Genomic DNA, 20,386 nt, shown 5'->3' on the forward strand with positions numbered 1-20,386 from the left:
AAAGCTGTCTGACCAGCGGTTATTAAGAAGAAGATTTTTTTACCAAAAACGCCTTTTTTGGCACTAATTTGGATATTTTCAACAATATCAAAAACTTGAAAAATTGGTTTCTCAAAATCATATTTTTCATCTACACAACAAATATCAAATCAGTAAGTATGGTGGTTCTCAAGATATTTGAGAGGACGGACGCCTCACAATTAGACATACATATACATACATACAGACGGACGCCAGACGGATACCCATCCCAATAGCTTCTATAGACTATAGTAGCTAAAAATAAGCTCATTCACACTAACTGCAGAGCTAAAATAGAATTTAACCATTTGATTCCATGTCTGTTCTTTTTAAAGTTATATTCCTTGGAATACAAGTAAACAAGTAATGATAACATATATACTTGTAAATCTCTATTTTTCATAAGCTTGTCAGACTGCTAAAGGTGTGCTTGTGATTTTCTGATAACATGAATTTTAACTTATTACAAGCAATAATTTTGATCTCCAAAGCAAGCTTCAGATGTAGTTTTCAGCTTTTGCTCTTGATAATGGAATGGGACTTCATGTACTGTATTCACGAGTTAGTCCAATTTGCAATAATCTGCAACATAAATCTCTGTACCCTGTCCACAAGTTGACATTGCCTGAAATCCATATCGCACAAGCTTGAAGATATATCTCCTTGGAAGCCATCATTGTTTACAGCTGGGGGGGGTCAGAGGAATATGAAGGGGGTCACTCAAAATATTGAAGCTATGGGGGGGGGGGTTACTCAAAATGTTGAGAGAAAGAAGGCGGTTACTCAATTTTTGGTGCAAAATGTATTGAAACGTTGGTGCAAAATGTATTGAAACACGTACCTCTCAGATTGCACCACTTCACACATCAATTTCTAAAAATTTTTACTCAGTAAAATTACACATTGAAAACACCTCTGAGATTACGCCAAACTGTACCAATGCACCACTACAATTTCTCAAATTTTTCCATGCAAGGGAGATGAGCAAGCCCGTCGGACACTTTCCCAATCAGCCTTCCGCATGTTCTTCAATCAGTACTTTCAAAGTCTATCCTATCAGATATCCCAGTGAGGACCCTGTTATGATACCCATCCATATTAAACAATACTGTATGTGGTTGTATACTGGTTATAGTGTGACCTTTGACATCTATGTTTTGTTGTGACTTTGAATTTCATTTTGTTGGTTTCACCTTTTCAACCGTCATGAGATAACCAATGATTATCTAGCAGGGTACACTAGGATTTGAATGGTCTTTACTATTGCTGTATTTATGTAAATTATATAAAATACATGTATTGAAATTTAAGTTTTCAAAAGTGAGGGGGAGGGGGTCAGTCAAAATTTCCATGTAAGAGAGGGGGGTTACTCAAGTTCATCATGGTTTTTTGGGGGGGGGGGGGGCGGGTACTTGAAATTTTAGTTTCCGACAAAATTCCTCCAACATCCCACCCCACCCCCCACCCACCCCCCACCCCCCACCCCCCTTAGGCTGTAAATAATGACAGCTTCCAATGAAATTGGGCTGCAGTGTAGCTGTATCTTTTTGATGAATTTTTCACAAATTTTATAATATCAACTCTAGTTTCTTGTTCTTCTTCTGAAAGCTTACTGGGAAACAAAGTACCTATATATATCATACATGTGCACATTGCAATGTTATTGACCAGTATATGTAAATCTGGGTCCTGATTGACATGTACACCTCTGGAGCAGAAAAAGTGATATAAACAATCATCACAGGTGACAATTACCCACAGGTTTGTTATTATACTACAGAGATCACCATGATACTGAGGGGATCCGAGGCATGAAATAATAATTGTGTTTTCTCAGTGCTCTGAAAGTTGAATTTTTCCTCTCTTTGAGCTGGACTACCTTAAACAGTTCTGTGTACTAGCTGTAATATGATGATGCTTAGTATTGCGGGTTATATCTGTTAAGTTGCCCACTGTTTGTCTGTGGTAGGTGTAGTGGTTTAGGAGTTTTTGATCCCAACATACATGTACATACAATCTGTGTGCTGAGCAGTGTAAGGGTTCACGTCTGTCCACCATACTGACTAATAGGAAATCCTCTACAAATGGAGATGCAATCCCACTGTCTTCATCTTGAGACAACTGTCCCTGGTAGTTGGTTCCTTTCTTTGCGTGGTAAAATGCTGCCTTGAAGTCGGTTTTGGATTTATCTTGCTTCCTCTTCTGCATGGATATACACACCTGTTCCCTAACATAGAAATAATAATAAACTCATGGAAGACAATCATGGACCAATCATGGAAGATAATAATTTCTCTTCACAAAAAAGTTAGTTTATTTGTGTGTTACATATCCAAGAATTCTTGTGTCCAAAGAACAATAAATTTATTTTTGTCTCCGCTATATGCATGTTTCTCTAACCTAGACATCTCAACCACACTTTTTCCTTCTTGCTCATGTCATATGTAATAGATTGGCTACAACCAATGTCCTGCACAGTTTAAGAATGAGGATTGCTATCACATGCATGTTGTGTATAATTCTGGATGGATTAGTGTTAAGCTGATGCACCTGCATAGTTGCTGCTGGCAATGTCAATTAAAATACAGCAATGTATCACTTATGTTTTTGTGAACCTGTGTTTCTAATTAGTATTCTTGTAATTGTAAAGATGCTATACATGTGTAGCTATATAAAGACAACTAACATAAACACTTTGTGCAAGTTACAAGATACCACTTCCAGCAAATCTTTGCAACAGTCACTTGTGTACATATACTTGGGTGCAAGGACTGAAATGGAAGAAATTTACCTGTTGTTTGATCATTTCCATTCATCTTTCGTTATAATGTCATGGTCCAAGTCCAATTCAAAGCCCTCCACTTTGTCTTTAACGCTCTTTGTCAAGGTCAATGATATTTCTCATCCTTGATATTGCAGCATTCACTGCTGATCCTGAATTGTAAACAGATAGACTCATGATTACTTATAACTCTTTAAATGACAATGATAACCGGAATGATTAAAATACATTTGATGATGGGATGTATTGCTGGGATGAATTGTAAACACTCTGTATGTCCTTAACCCTAATGATGATAAGCATTACACACATGTAAACGTTATAAATCACGTGTGCATACCAGATGTATTCTCTCATTGGAATATATTTCATCATAACAGTTCTATGGATCCTACGAATGAAGCTACATGTATTGAATGTCTAGTCATGTGCATTTATCATATCATCTGCATTTCACTAGGCAATTCATAGAGTGCCAAGTCTAAAGAAAATTTTTTAGCAAATTCAGCTAAAAAAGAGAAAATAACTTCACCAAAAATGTGTAAGCCATGATTATCACAACAAAATTACTGATTAAATACTAGTAGAGGTGTAATACATTTGATCTACTCAAGAGGGTATTTTAAAAAGAACTACAACTGTGTATGACAACAGCAGTGTTTCCGCTGCCACTCGCAAGAGCGTGAAATGGGAAATGAAATGTCTGCAGATTGGGAAATATTTTTCAACTATCCTTCGCAAAACTGGTTAGTGCTATTTTTCAGGGGGCTGATCGAGAGTGTAGTTAAAAGGCAGAGATATTTTTCAACATCCCTGGGTGGTCATTCTTTCCTCGCTTTAGTGTGCAGTCTCAGAAAACTATTATAATCAGTAACAAGTGATATGCCATGCTTTCAGATGGCTGCATGCAATGACCTTGTTATTTTATGATGACAAGTGCTTTGTAAACAATGCTTCTAACATAGTCAGGAAACACTGATTGCAGTGTATTTTCAAAAACTAAGCAGACAGCAGCAGCCAATGACAGCAAGGGTGGTGAACAGAATGAAACCAGTGTTTCAAAAACCGGCACCTTAGAACACTTCTGTGGCAACCTCAGAGGCAGCTATAAATGAGTGCAGCATGGTAAACTGTCAATTGGATGACGTCCTGAGCCTAACTTCATGTAAATGTTATAACCTATGCAAATACAATGACCTAGGCCTATCCACAAAACAATTATTCAGCATCGCAGGTGACCCTGGGCTAGCCAGAATACACATACAGGTACCTGCTATGGAAAATGACCCAGGCCTATCCTGAATACAATAACGGTACATATTTTATTGAAAATGACCCACGCCTATCCTGAATACGATACAGGTACAGACTGTTTGTATTGATGATAGGCCTTGGTCATCTCCCATTTTGTATTCTACATAGGCGAGTCATCTTACATGTACATACTGTGTGCATGTATGTGTATTGTGGATTGGCCTAGGTCATCTTCCATTGCATTTTATATATTATGTGTATTGTGGATATGTCTGTGCCATCTTCCATACCATGTGAATGCATTTGGATTGAGGATAGGCCCGGGTTATCTTCCATACCGTGTACATGTATTTGTGGATATAGGCAGGGGTCACTTTCTGCCATGATGTGTAAAAGTACTGAATATAACACTGTATTGTGGATAGGCATAGGTCATAAATTTGCATGAAGATATAACTAGGATGTTGTCCAGTTGAATGTTTACAATGCTGAACAACAAGCAGCACACTGTGACATGCTAAGTCGTGTTCGAGTACAAGTAAGCAAAAAAGATAATTGCACAGGCTGTCCGCAGAGTTGCAGGGTAGGAGTAGTTAGCTATAGTTTTGGCTAATCAATTTTGGTCTCAATTAGCCATAATGGCTTAGGGGAAAATTTAGCCAGTGGAAACACTGAACAGTGTAAGTACAAACCTGTGCCACAGCAAGGACCCATTGTCTTAGGAAAGTATATATATTGATGAAAGACTCCCTCAATTCCACAGGTTTTTGCTCTGCATTGATGTCAACACCACGATCTCTGTTCAGTTTTGGCTGTTTGCATAGCCACACACTGTGTATATGCTTTGCAATGGAGGATGGTATTGTCACTATGTTGCTTTTCACCTGGTTGTCATTGCCCAGTATGCACTGTCTCAGCAAGGGATCTTGAATCTGATTAGGTGAAAAGAAAACATTAACTTGAAGCATGCAATGTAAATATTATCTCCTGCAAGTTGCTGACATTAGTTTACATCAGTTCATTCTAAAATATGGCTTTTTATATGCAAGATAAGACAACTTGATTGTTTATGACTTCTGTAATTTTAATTAAACTATAACTTTGCCCCAAACCCATTGTATTCACTGGTGATTGTGGACCTTTTTAAAGGAAACAGGTACATAATGTAGGTCAAGACGTGTATTCAAGCAAGTAGCAATATATTTATTTATATATTTATTTCAAAGGAAGACCAACAGGAACAAGTCACATTAACAGGCTCCATAAAATATACATAAAAATATAAATGCATAAGGTACAATAAAACAATAAACAACACAACAAACTATATGAAACCATTAAAAATATGTACATATTTAAGCATGACATTCTGACCAGGCATCTGAAACTTTGACAAGATAAAGTGATGTCAATGGCAGGGCTGGAAATGCACAATTCATTTAGAGTAGCCATATATCTTTGAAGAGCCAAGTACCTAAATACATTGAGTTTTATACTGCGAGTCTAAAAAACAATGCGGGTTCTAGTACATGTAGTTTACTGAGGAACATCAAATTAATATGAAACATGACTGGGGACAATCATACACATTATTCTTATATTTCTAAAAAAATATAAATAATTCCAATGATAAAGAGGCCAAAGGTTCAAACGCTTGCAGAATTCTTCATAATTATTTCGGCTGTAAGGATGCTATGTTTGAAACAAAGGAACTTCATGAATTTCATTTGCACTTGCTTTATTTTGTCCTGTTGTTTTTTTTTGCCAAGAAGACCACACTAAAGACGCATATTCTAAAATACTTACATGTATTACATAAGTTATGTACAAAGCAATTGATGTTGAAGAAAGTATCCGCCAAATAAAACAGAGCATGCGAAAAGCTTAACTGATAATGAATGAGACATGTGCAGGAAATTAAAAATAAAAAATAATTAAAAATTTAAAACAAATCTTACCTGATGAAGGATTTTATTAAAGATCAGTTATCCATCTTTTGCTTCTTGTTCCTTCTAAGTTTCACATACATGTACCTCTGAGGCTTTACGACCAGGGTACGTGAGGTATACTTACAGCTGTAGGCAAATATCAATGAATACAATTAGAATCTTGCAGATAATCCTATTCCTCACTGTCTGTACAATGGATACTCAACTTTATAATCATGAATATATGGGTCAAATGATTAGTAAAATCATTCACTCATTCATTATGTATTCCATGCTATATACATCTCATTTAATTGGTCGAGCTGAACCATGTGACTGACCACAAATACACAGCAATGGTTTGTTTTTATGTCCGTGAAAATGAATAATAATGCTAACATTGTAACTTTTCAGCAAACATGTAAATTGTCAATTGTACAAAGATCAAAATAGTGACAACATCACTGTTCGCTCCCATATAAGTTATCAAAACAAGTCAACAATTGTATGAAACATGGACATACATACAGACAGACTGACATACACAGACTGGCACAGAGTGATGACATTGACCCCAAGTGTGCCTTGGCCCATGGAGAGTGATAAAGATATAACAAACAGCTGAATGTAATGATAAAATAGTTAAGTATAGGCCTATACAGGCACTGAGAGTGAATACGTTACAGCAATTTGATTAGTTTCTTTTCCTTTTCAACTTCTGTGATAATCTTTAAGACAATCAATCTGCAAGGCAGTTTATGTATTGACAAATATGCTATCTTTTACAAGCGCACAGCAAACTGTTCTTGATTTTTCATTTACAATATTTGACATAGACTGAAATACATAACATGCAACCAATGTTTACACTTTGCCCATACACCAGATACATGGAGAAATTTCAACATACAATCATCAACTCAGAAACCCTACAGGGAAAAGTAAACATTGTTTTCTTCCAGAACAGCTGGTGCATCCACATATGGAACAACTTACAAACTTAACCAATTACACAAGGATGATGACACAAGAGATAAAGTTAAACTGTGGTGAACTTGACTATTCCTTTCAAATCCTTAATTAACTTGACATCTTAAACTAAAATACACTGCATGGTTAATTGTGTGCAAAAATACATCGGGGTGGACCATTTGATAAGGGATGGTGTCTGAAAGATCGATGAGGTACATTATCTTTTTTATCCGATCCATTGTACATTCTGTTTTCCCCACTCTCCCATCTTTTCTTTTTGTCAAACCTTCTCTGGCTGAATTTTTTATTGGCATTTGTTTGGAATTTTTTCAAAATCTGCCAGGATTTTTTTACTGCATTTCAACACCAAATACAGTTTACCATACTAAATCACCACATTATATACTCTTAGTTCTAGTAGGTATAAAATTACCCCAAAAAATCTTAAAAATACAAAATGAAAGATATCCCAGTAAAACTGAGAGTTTCACAAAGTTGCCCCAAAAATTCAAAATTCCGGATTTCAACTTAATTTCAATATATCTTATTAACAAAAACCCTAAGAACCGGTTTACTAAATATCAAAGCAATCAGACTGGTAAATTTTGAGAAACAAATTTTTTGACCAAAAATGAGAAAAATTGCCCCCAAAATACAAAATTGCAGATTTCATCCTAATTTTAAATATATCTAATTAACGTAAACCCTAGTAACCTGTACACTAGATATCAAAGCTACCAGATCAGAAGTTTTAGGAGAAAAAATTTTTGACCAAAAAAGGCAAAAATTGCCCCCAAAATAAAAAAAAAATTGCCAGTTTCAACATACTTTCAATACATTATATTGAGATTAATCTTAGATACCTGTATACCAAATATCAAAGCTATCAAATCAGTAGTTTTTGGATAAAAAAAAAATTATCAAAAATTGGGAAAATTGCCCCAACATTGCAAATATGACAATATCAATACAATTTGTACAAGCGTGACTGAGATACGTACATACATACATACATACAGACGAAATTTTTCCACCATACAAGAATACCTCCCATTTGCATATATACATATGCATATACGGGAGCTAATAATCAATTACAAAAACAAATGAAGCACTTGTGGGCCAAATTATACTTTTTAAAAAAATCTCCAGATTTGCCAAATTTTTAGGGTGGGCATGACCGTGCATTGCCTATTACATGCCTTGATGTGAGTGCAAATCAGTGAATTGATTTGAAAAGGAATATCTGGGTAGTTAGTGGGTCGGTTAACGATGTACTGACTGGTTTCCATGGTGACCCAGGCCAGTGAAGCACTTCAATGTTGTTCTACATCTAAGTAGACGCTTAATGATAGATGTAAAATATACATGCACACACTTTTTTTTACTTTCGTTAAAATCCGTTTGATGTTGGTCGATAATGGTAAATTGTTTGAAATGTCCTGCATATAACTACATTGTAAATGTCATATAGCATTTGTAACCATGAAGAGGCATGTAATAAAAATATTGTTGCCTGAATACATGGGTTTATGTGCCCTCGTAGCAGGAGACAATTTGCCCTCCTGGCGTCAGGCATATTGTCACCTGTTCTCGGGCACATAAACCCATATATTTAGGCAATAATATATATTATATCAAACCAGTATATTGATGGTGTAAATACAGCGATCCGATTGGTCGAGACGCGAAAAGAACCGTGGTATATTGGCGATATACCACGGCTGGCACACGCTCGAGCTCTCAGCTTGAGCAAAAATCCGTTTTTTGACGTTCCACACCACAATTTCAATATACTATTATGATATAATAGCAATAAATCACACCCAGCGACGGTATACCACGAGATTTTGACCAGTTCACTCCATATATACACTCGCTATCGCTCGTGCATATATGTCGTGAACTGGTCAAAATCTCGTGGTATACCATTGCTAGGTGTGCTTTATTTTCACATGGGAAATTTTTGTAAATCTTGATGGTTTTCTAGGGTTTGTTGATAATATCATGAAAATACAAGACTCTGCCTCGACCATTAACATTTATCTATACGCTTGGGCAAGACTGAAAGCCAAAATAAGCATGCTCGCCAAGCCTTGTTAATTCTTGACTTTCCGCTTGCCCTTGGCCATAAATGAATAATAATGGTCAGGGCATCACCCATTATTTCTAAATATTAATTACATTAATCATGAATTAATATGGTTAACATAAGTGTGATAAGGGCATTTATGTACAAGAAATTAAATTTTGGAATTTCCCCAAATGCACTCCATGTATACAAGGCTGCCAATAGAACAAGGAACAATTTTTTCCAATACAAAACTGACTACATTTTTGCACTCTGTAGACTTGCTCCAAGTCTGTGGGCATATAAATATCAAAAATTAATAAATTGAAGGAATAAACTTCTGCAGACTGCAAGGCTAGGTGGTGGGCTGGTGCTCAGATAGTGGGGTGAATGCTTTTCCCCACAGACTTGTAAACCTTGCAGGGTTTCAGTAGCGATAAATAATTCATATGACGTCAGGTAATAAATATGCATGACATATAATCTCAATCTTACTCAAGCATAATTTTCCAACTAATTTAAAAATGGGGATAGAGAGGAATGGTGTTATAAACATGTTTTCAGAATTTTTACAACAGTCTGTGAATCTGTCTAAACATGGGGGATATTTTTGCCTTCCCGGGGAATCACAGCGGTACAATTATCATAATGAATCATGAGAATCTCCAGTCCTGTGTAGCATCAGTAAATTTCAAAATTACAATAGCAGCTTGTCACCTTCCCTGATGTTTGTAAACACAGCCTCCAGATCCCACCACAGCACTGCAAAATTGCATACAAGCTCTGCGTATGTGTGAATAGGTTGTCAAACTTTGAGGCGTCACCGTTCTCCTAAGGCTATGATGATCTGCGGGTACGGGTATTGATGTCAAATGACTAGAAAATTCACTTCCTGAATAGAATCATGAAAAATAAATCTTTCATTGTCTAGATATAAATAAAAATATCCTTCACAAAAAAATCTTCATTCATGCATGGGCTACCAGACCTTGTCACTGGGCTACCAACTTCAGAAAATGGTAGCCCAATGCAATGGGACTACAAGAGAAAAAAGTTAATTTCGAGCCCTGGGGTGTGTTACCGGCGTTATACGGCCGTAAAAGGCCGGCAACACATACAGCGCCCTGCAACGCAGAGCTATAGATATAGCCATGCTGTGATTATTAAACCTCTGCGTGCAGAACTTTCGTTTCTCGGCGGTTCAGCAATAAAGTGGTCTTCTCTGCAGGCGTCTACTGACAATATAGTATACGTTTGTACGTTTCGTGTGACTGTATGTTGTAACAACACATGATGATTGACAAAACACCACTTGCGATCTCACTGCAATATCAATACAGCAACTCTGCGTGGCATGCTGTACGTGTTGAGGCTGACCAGCTGCAGTATCAGTACAGCAGCTCGCGCTTTAGGTTTTGCCTGGGTATTTGGGTCGGACGGCAAAACCTCGAGCCACTGTGCAGTTTTACACACACTGCTACAGCAGTGCCACGCACAGCTGCAGTACAGAAGCTCGAGGTTTTGCCTGGGTATCTGGGTTGGACGACAAAACCAGATTTGCCGTCCGACCCAAATACCCAGGCAAAACCTCGAACTTACTGTACTGCAGCTATGCCCCGGGAGCTATGCCAGGCAGAGAGCTATATTAAGCGGCAGCATACTGTTACTTACGTGGAAGAAAGGACTTCGCCAGTCGAGGAAAATACGTGATCATCAGCTGCTACCCTACAATGGTGAGACTTGCAGTACGATGTAACAAAACGCAACTCATACGCGATCGACCGCGGGGCCGCATAATGAAGTGACTTCGGCGAGTTCCGCCTGGGCATTCCTCGTACAGTCTTCGGTCACGGGGTCACCGAGCGTTTGTGACAGTAGGTCCGCTTTACACAGGCATATCCTTCCATGACAAACAATCAAGTACGCCACTCTTGGCTTTATTTGTACAATACATCAAAGAAACTGAATGTACAAATTTTACAGAATGCTTTCATAAAATATAAACCAACACTCCTAACACATTAAGTTTTCAAGTATAGTGTTAATTTAGCGTCGCTACACTTCGCTACACTTGTTCTCATTTGCATAGAACTTTACACCTCCGAAATTGCACTAGATGGAGGCCACTGGTCGAAAGGTGTAATACTGCACACATTTTAAGATAAAGCAACATTCGCCGATCTCAAAACTGCAAACGTGTACTTCAGCGAGATGTGCGGAAATTGTGTTCGTTAGAGGGAGCTCAGTCATACATTTGTGATTAATAAATGATGAAAGCATTTTGATCAATTAGTTACACTCTAAGCTAAAATTCTAGTTTATGCAGCAGTTCAAATGGTTTGTTTTGATATCATTTATTGTCATTGAAATATATGTTTTAATAGATCTCTTTGTCTGTTGTATTACAGTCTTGCACAAAATATGTTTAAAAAAATTTCCTTTGATTGTGTGCTTTTGTCTTCGGTATGTGCGTGCAAGTTGCCTTTGTTTGCATTTAATTGTAGTACAGGTGTGCATTCTGCACTGCATATCAGGAGTTTGCCTCTAGTGTAATTTGTTCATTTTAATTACCTGCCATGTAATTTCCTTTCCTTTATTAGGGAGCCTTCAGAAATTACACGGGGGGGGGGAAATTGGGGGAAGGGTCACTTTTTAGAAAACAGTTCAAGGGGAGGGTCACTTTTTATAAACCTATCTTGGGGGAGGGTCACTTTCGACAGGACGTGATTTCATGGTCAAAACTTTGATTATCTGTGTGATATTTCCTGAATACGAAATCACCAACAAAGTATGTACACATTATGCACAAGTTTCACAAGCAAAGAAGATGCAGTGGTATCCTACATTAAACACCTTGAACAGTTAAAACTGCTAAAGACAAGAGACAAAAAACATATGCAACAGGTGGAAAAGTGTATATCAATTATAAAATGTACGTAAATGAAAAGATATTGTCAGTTTTATATTGGAAAAAATTGTGCATATTTCTCTCATAGACTACCATGTACAGTAGATCAACTTTTCAGTGAAATTCCACAATCAAATTCCTTGCACAACCATGGACTTATAACCATTCTAGTTTAATCAAAAACATTAATATAAATAATCAAGCGCACATACATGCACAGATTTATCTAATTTTGTAATAAACAAGTCATTGACAATGACATAGTCCCCACTTGTAATAGGAGTATTAGTCTTGATGGGGCAGGGAAATGAGGTCATTAAGAAGTATCACTAAAGTGTATGTTCAGATCTATGGACACATAGGTCTATGTCATTGTTCCCAATTTGAAACAAGAGGCATGTCTAAGTTATGTTCTAAATCGGGAAAAAAGATCAAACCTCTAGCTGTATTGGCCAGCCAAGAAATACATATGTGCATAATAAATGAGGTACAAGATGTGACATCTTAAGGTCTATTATCCTATCAAAATTGAAGCGTAAAGAACTTGTGGTTACTGAGTTATGCATATATATGCATATATAAGGTCAAAGGTCATCAAGGTCACGTGACATTTTGAAGAAAAACATTGTATTGCTAATTAATCCATATATGCCAAATTCAGACCGCTAGCTCTATTGGCTTGCCCACAATTATATATGGGCATAATTAACGAGGTAAAGCATGTGTTGTCATAAGGTCTCCCATCCTACTAAATATAAAGGACATAGCACTTGTGGTTACTTATTTATTGACATAATCGTGTACTTTAGGTAAAAGGTTATCGAGGTCACATGACATTTTGTCAAAAGATTTCTATCCTATTGTCTATTCCTATATACTAAAAAACATATATTTACCTCTATTGGCTTGCTCAAAATTAGATATGCACATAATTAATGAGGTACAATATGTGGCGTCATAAGGTGTCCCATCATACCAAATATGAAGGGTGTAGCACTTGTGGTTCCTGAGTTATGGACAAATATGTATATTTGAGGTCAAAGGTCACCGAGGTCACGTGACATTTTGTCAAAAAAATTGTATTGCTAAGTTATCCCTACATACCAAAAATCAGACCTCTAGCTCTATTGGCTCGCTCAAAATTAGATATGCACATAATTAATGAGGAACAATATGTGGCGTCATAAGGTGTCCCATCATACCATATATGAAGGGTGTACACTTGTGGTTACTGAGTTATGGACAAATATGTATATTTGAGGTCAAAGGTCACCAAGGTCACGTGACATTTGTCAAAAAAATTGTATTGCTAAGTTATCCCTATATACCAAAATCAGACCTCTAGCTCTATTGGCTCGCTCAAAATTAGATATGCACATAATTAATGAGGTACAATATGTGGCGTCATAAGGTGTTCCATCATACGAATATGAAGGGTGTAGCACTGGTGGTTCCTGAGTTATGGACAAATATGTATATTTGGGGTCAAAGGTCACCGAGGTCACGTGACATTTTGTCAAAAAAATTGTATTGCTAAGTTATCCCTATATACCAAAAATCAGACCTCTAGCTCTATTGGCTCGCTCAAAATTAGATATGCACATAATTAATGAGGTACAATATGTGGCGTCATAAGGTGTCCCATCATACCAAATATGAAGTGTAACACTTGTGGTTACTGAGTTAAGCACAAATATGTATATTTGAGGTCAAAGGTCATTGAGATCACTCGACATTTTGTCAAAAAAATTGTAATGCTAAGTTATCCCTACATACCAAAAATCAGACCTCTGGCTCTATTGGCTCGCTGAAAATTAGATATGCACATAATTAATGAGGTACAATATGCGGCGTCATAGGGTGTCCCATTATACCATATATGAAAGGTTTACCATTTGTGGTTACTGAGTTATGGACAAATATGTATATTTGAGGTCAAAGGTCACCAAGGTCACGTGACATTTTGTCAAAGTGTCTGAGATATTTGCGTGAACGGATGGACTCACATGGATGGACTCACGGACTGACATGACCCAATCTATGAGCCCCCTGGTCTTTATCTGTGGGGACTAAAAACTGTGTCACTGCATCCTTTTTGCAATATGAATACGATGAGAAACTAAATTTTTATTTGTCTTGGCCTTATACATGGGAGTCTATGGACTGCCTTATACATGGGAGTCTATGGACTGCCTTATACATGGGAGTCTATGGACTGCCTTATACATGGGAGTCTATGGTCTGCCTTATACATGGGAGTCTATGGTCTGCCTTATACATGGGAGTCTATGGTCTGCCTTAAACATGGGAGTCTATGGAGGTGAAAACTAAAAAGTAATCTACCACGGCCAAATTTGATCGCATTGTGAAACAAATCGACGTGCATCTGTATGAGGTATGGTACTATCCTTGTACCAAGTTTGAACGAAATCGCTCCAGCGTCTCTGAGATATCTGCGTGAACGGACGGACGCACGCACGGACGCACGGACGCACGGACGCACGGACATGACCAAACCTATAAGTCCCCCCGGACGGTGTCCGTGGGGACTAAAAAAAATATTCATAGTTTCATCATAGACCTCCATGCATAGTGAATCGACATTTTCGTGAAATTCTAAAATCAAATTTCTTGCACGACCATGAACTTGTTACCACTCTAGTCAAATTAAGAAACAATAATGTAAATAATCAAGCATATATAAATGCAAAGATTTATCTAATTTTGTAATGAAAAAATTATTCATAGTTTCATCATAGACCGCCATGCATAGTGAACCAACTTTAGATGAAATTCAGAATCAATTTCTTGTACACAAATGCTCATTTTACTTCCCAATTCAAGCAAAGTACATTTAAATAAATTATAAAACAAATGTAATATAGCAGATATAGCATGTTTTAGTGGGGAAAATTGTCACTATTTTGCCTGATAGATTCCATGTATTATGATTCGATATTTTCTGATGAAGCACTAAATCAGCCTTATCTTGCCTCTTATAGTTCCACAAAATATGGTGACCCTCCCTCATATGTATGAAATACCATATCTCTTCAAAAATTCTTGTGTGATAAATTGTGACTGTCCCTCAAAAAAACACTACACCTCCCCTCTGTAATTTATCCCTAACATAACAATTCAACCAATTGTTATGTAAATTAGCTGATACTTTTACAGTTATTCCTGGGGAGAATACCGCAGCGGTAGGGGGGAGGGTCAAGTTCTAGAATTTGGGAAAAGGGGAGAGTCACATTTTCGACAGGAGGATAGGGGAGGGTCACATTTTACGGTACAGGTGTGCGCGAAATTCCCTCGACCCACCCCACTGTAATTACTGAAGGCTCCCTTATTAAGAACCTTATGCCGTTTTCCGTTCTAAGTATTCTGTATTCTGTATGCTCTCTGAATTGAGTCCGCATGTGTGTATATGCAGTTTCAAAAGAATTAAAGGGAGTCAAATGTGACAAGTGTTTCTAGAATGACTTCGTCGGAGGCCAATAGCGACATAGAATTTTCAGATTCTACATTCGTGGAAGGCGTGATTGGTCGAGTTTTGACATGCTTGCTCTGAAACGGATGTACTGTTTGTAAATGTACTTTTAAAATTACAGAGGAACTTGTATATACCGATAGTTCCAGGCAGAGTAACAGAAGACCGTTTTTCTATATTCAAAGTCTTAAAATACATCAGAACAGTTAAAACTTTTGTCCGTAGGTTTCTTTATGGCCAATGAGTTTGCTGGACGTGTCTCGATAAAGGCCTTAGGCATATTCGTTGAGTCACGTGACATCGTAAGATTGAGAAGAACTAGTTTGATTTCCTCAACAGGGAAGATGCACTTGGTTTTTCATTAATTTTTCTCGCATATTATCAAACACTTTGTACATAGATTGCTCAAAGATAAACTCATGAGTTTTTTAGGTAACCCAACAAGCCTACAAGCAGCAAACGCTAAAATACAGGTATCACAATAGCTTACACGAGATTCATAGAAATCTTATTCTTTTGTGATATCCTGAATTTGCAAGTTCTGTATTTTATGGATCGGTCGTCCCCCTTACCAAGTGTACGTGTGAAGAATGTTGCTCAACTTGCATTCATAATTCAGTAGTTAATTTTGCTTCACGAAATGACTAATTTGATGTCATTGTAATTATTTCACAAGTTGCTCACACTCTTGATGACAATTTTAACGACATTTTGTGCAAATTTCGTTGTGTAAATCTCAGCAAACGGTAAACGTGAAGTAACTATCCATGCGGCGAGATAAATAATTCTGCTGATTTACATTGACAGGACTTCATTACTTGTGGTAAATCCACCTGGCAAGTTACTGTTTTTTTACGATAACATATTTTTCTAGTATAAACGTAGCTGAAATAAACTTGGGGAAAAGGCTGTGGCTACATAGGATTTCATTTGAGGGGAAAAAATTATGCAGATAATGTTTCAACAACGCTTCTGTAACTAACACACTCATTAGGCCGAGAATGTTCCACAACGCGCGTCCGAACTCGATGGTAAATCCCTAGCTTTCTCGAGGCGGCCTTTAAGTGAGAGGTTTTATAGTATCTAAGAGAACAAGATGAAGCTGGTAGATTTTATAAGACAGAATATAAAACTTCTAAACCTGGTGCTGGCTGGCAATCGGCAATGAGGAAGACAAAGTTGAAAGTTGGTAGTGTTACATAAGAGGAAAAAAAGAACAAAACGGTGAACTCAACAATTCTTTTTAAAATGAAATTTATTACAAAAAATAAAATAATCACTAAGTTGGGAGATAAAGTACAAACTGTAAAATTTACAAGCTAATTATCTTGTTTTGACGGCACACAGCTCCAGAGTTGAGTCCGACACTAAGACAAATTGAACAGTCCATTGGCTTGCTTTGAAGGCTTAAGATTGCACAAGGTCAACAGAATCAATCCGCTGTGAAAGTCTCGCAAAATCTTGGAGTTAACACTGCTTGAGTTTCCAAATTCTTGAAATAACACGTCAGAGACATAATCTTATATATCTGACTGATAAACTGTGTGGTCCCTTATTTATACCCACATGATTATGTAAGAGAATATAAGAATAATCTAGAACTTCTATTGATATACTAATTACTGCTCTAAAATATCTCCATTTACATGACTAATTGAATTTCTAGAAGGTTCCAAACATTACTGAATAAATTCAAGGACGTGAGCTCGTGAAGGACAGTGATATTCAGAATGTTCTAGACTAATTTATCTCAGGTCATGAGTGTGGGGATGACCCACATAACACACCCTTTTCTAAAAAAAATTTTGAAAGACAAATCTTCCTTTTACAAATGTGTTATCAAAAGGGTGAACAACAATAAACTCTAAATACGAGGGAGAAATCTGCAATTAAATTGTCTTTGGCCTTGACATGTCGAATGTTAAGGTTAAACTCCTGTAACATTAAACTCCATCTTAACAATCTCTGATTTTTGCCTTTTAATTTCTGCAGAAAAAAGAAGATGGTTGTGATCAATATAGACTACTATTGGCTTATTTGAGGACGTTAGATAAACTTCCAAATGCTGTAAAGCTAATATCAAAGACAAGCACTCCTTTTCATTTGTAGAGTAGTCTCTCTGCGATTTGTTAAATTTGCGTGATAAATAATAAACAGGATGATCTATCCCTTGAATATGCCCTTTTAATATAACAGCACCAGCAGCCACATTGCTAGCATCTACATCTTCAAACTGAAATTTGGTGCAGACACGACTGGAGCACTTTGAAGCATGACTTATAGTGTATGTAATGCCTTTTGGCATTATTCTGACCAACAAACTTTACTTTCTTTTAAGTATTAAAGTTAGTCAAAGGCTCAGTAATTGCAGAGAAATTTGGACAGAATTTTCTGTAGTAACCAGCACATACCGAGAAAGCGCATCAGTTGTCTCTTGCAGTTGGTATGGGAAAACCTGAAATGGCATTGATTTTGGCCTCAACAGTTTTTACCTCATCCTGTCCTACAGTATGTCCTAAGTAAATCACCCTTGCGCAACCAAACTCAGATTTAGAGAGGTTGATAGTCAACATTGCTTTGCCCAGTCTCTTAAGAATTTTCACATGAGTCTGATGTGTTCCTCCCACCTGTAACTGTACAGGACAACATCGATGATGTATGCTTCGTATTCTTCTAGTCTGGATATGATATCATTAACCATGCATTGGAAAGTTTCGGGCGAGTTCTTCACACCAAATGGCATACCTTGTAGTTGAACTATCTGTCTGGTGTCAATATGTCATGAGCACAATCCGTCAGAGAGATTTTCCAAATCCCTTTAGTAGATCAAATTTTGTCACATACTTAGCTTTTCCCACTCGACCGATGCAATCATCAACCTCTGTGATCGGGAAAGTGTCTGTCTTTGTGAGAATATTCACTTTCTGTAGTCTGTGCAAATACGATACCTTTGATTTGGTTTAGGCAAAGTATGCACAGCGAACTTCATTTACTTTTACTGAATTCAATAAAGTCATTATCCAGCAAATATTTGACTTCTTTCTGGAGATATTTTGCTTTCGCTGTATTCGTCTGTATGGATGTTGTTTCACAGGCTTACTGTCGCCGACGTGACAGGATTTCTGAATTCTGGAGTTTGACCGAGTCCAGCTTCGAATTCAGACTACCTTCACTCAAGTCAGTTTAACTATTGCTACCTTGATAATGGTTTGAACTGACTGCACTGACAGCTTGTGTTACAGTAGGATTATTCCTATCCAAATATGGCTTAAGTATATTATGTGGCATAACAGTTTTTTCGCCTGTCAGGGGTTATTATGATGTAATTTAAATCGCTTAAGTTCTTATCAATTAGATATGGCCCAAAGTTACTAGCATGGAGTTGTTTGCAAGGAACCGGAAGAAGAACAAGAACCTTTTTAACCTGGTTCAAACTTCCGTTTTGACATGTTTTTATCGTACTTTACTTTCGTGGACTGCTGAGGGTGACTCAAAGTTTTCTCTTGCTTGTTTACATGCCTTTGCAAATTTCTTTACAAAATTCTGATACACATTGTAAAATATTCAGACAATCATCATCGTCTCATAAGAATTTTTCTTCAAGAGCTTAAGTGGGCCATGGACTGTATGTCCAGATACAAGCTCAAATTGGCTAAAACCAAGAGACTCTTGAATAGACCCTCTAACAGCAAAGAGCAAAAATTTATTCGTTCATCCCATATTTTGTATGGTTTGATGAAATCGCTCGAGAGCACCCTGACTTTCTTGGTGATAGGCGGAGGACCTGTCGTGTTTAATGCCTAATTGATTCATGATTTGTTGAAAAATTCCAGACATAAAGTTGGAGCCTTGATCGACACATTTTGGATGGCCAAATAAAGTGAAAAAATTGACTAAAACTCTCACTATAGTCTCTGCCTTTAAGTGTATCTCAGGGGTATGGCTTCGGGGAACCGAGTAGATGTACACCTTATTGTCAACATGTACTCATTTCCTGATCTTGTTTTCGGAACCACAATCTATAAGTATCCTATTAATGGTTCTGGAAATGCAGCACTTGGATGTAAAGGGGGCTTTAGAACGGTCTAATTTGCTTTTCCTACCATTTGACATGTGTGACAAGTTTTACAGAAATGTGCTACATCCTGCCTGTGATAATGCCAATAAAAATGACTGAGAATTTAAGTTAGGTCTTCTTGACTCCTATATGGCCAGCCTAGGGGTTTCATGGGCCGGGCGCAATATTTCAGCATGATAGGACTTTGGAACCACAATTTTAAGACTTGTAGCCCAATCGTCATCAACCAAGACCTCTGGAGGTCTCCATTTTCGCATGAGAATACCAGATTTTGTATAATAACAAAGAGGATTATCTGAAGTTTCAGCTTCATCTTAACCCCATAACACAAACACAACATGCCTGGGTCTTTGTTTTGTTCTGAAATAAGATTTGATCAAGAAATGTCTGACCTTTGAGCAGAAGTTTTACTGAAAGTTTCGAATCCACGAGGGATAACGAACACCTGACTGTGAAAAGTGTCATTTAAGTCAATGTCTGTGACATCAATTTTGAGAATATTTAATTCTCAGAATTTTTCTTTGATAAGGCCCGAGTAACAGCACATGCAGGATACATCAGGAATTTATTGCTTAATTGGCTGTGGATCATGATTTAAACTATGCGTATCGGTTACAAGTGGAGTAGTGATGACGTTGTCCCTGGCAAGGTTGTTTCCAAGAGATGGTGAATCCCTTCAAAAGGCAAAAAAGGCCTACTACCTAAAGTCACAGGTCCAGAAACAAAGTCCGAAGAAAAATAGACATTATGGAGAGGAACAGGAATGTAGTCACCTATTTATACTCAAATGGCCATGTAAGAGAATATAAGAAGAATAAATAACTTTAATGATATGCTAATTACTGCTTCTAAAAATATCTCCACTTACACGAATAATTGAAT

At 37.2% G+C, this 20,386-nt stretch overlaps 1 long non-coding RNA gene across 1 annotated transcript; it reads right to left on the minus strand.

Annotated features, from left to right (window-relative positions):
* Window positions 1-1,885: 1,885 nt before the first annotated feature.
* On the minus strand, window positions 1,886-10,869 carry LOC139123120 (uncharacterized). Its single transcript, XR_011549600.1, has 5 exons — window positions 10,700-10,869; window positions 6,016-6,132; window positions 4,750-4,989; window positions 2,813-2,955; window positions 1,886-2,248 (listed from the first exon to the last, which is right to left on the minus strand). It is a non-coding gene; the product is annotated as an uncharacterized lncRNA (long non-coding RNA).
* Window positions 10,870-20,386: the final 9,517 nt, after the last annotated feature.

Source organism: Ptychodera flava, chromosome 22 (assembly GCF_041260155.1).
Source record: "Ptychodera flava strain L36383 chromosome 22, AS_Pfla_20210202, whole genome shotgun sequence".
Classification (NCBI taxonomy): domain Eukaryota; kingdom Metazoa; phylum Hemichordata; class Enteropneusta; family Ptychoderidae; genus Ptychodera; species Ptychodera flava.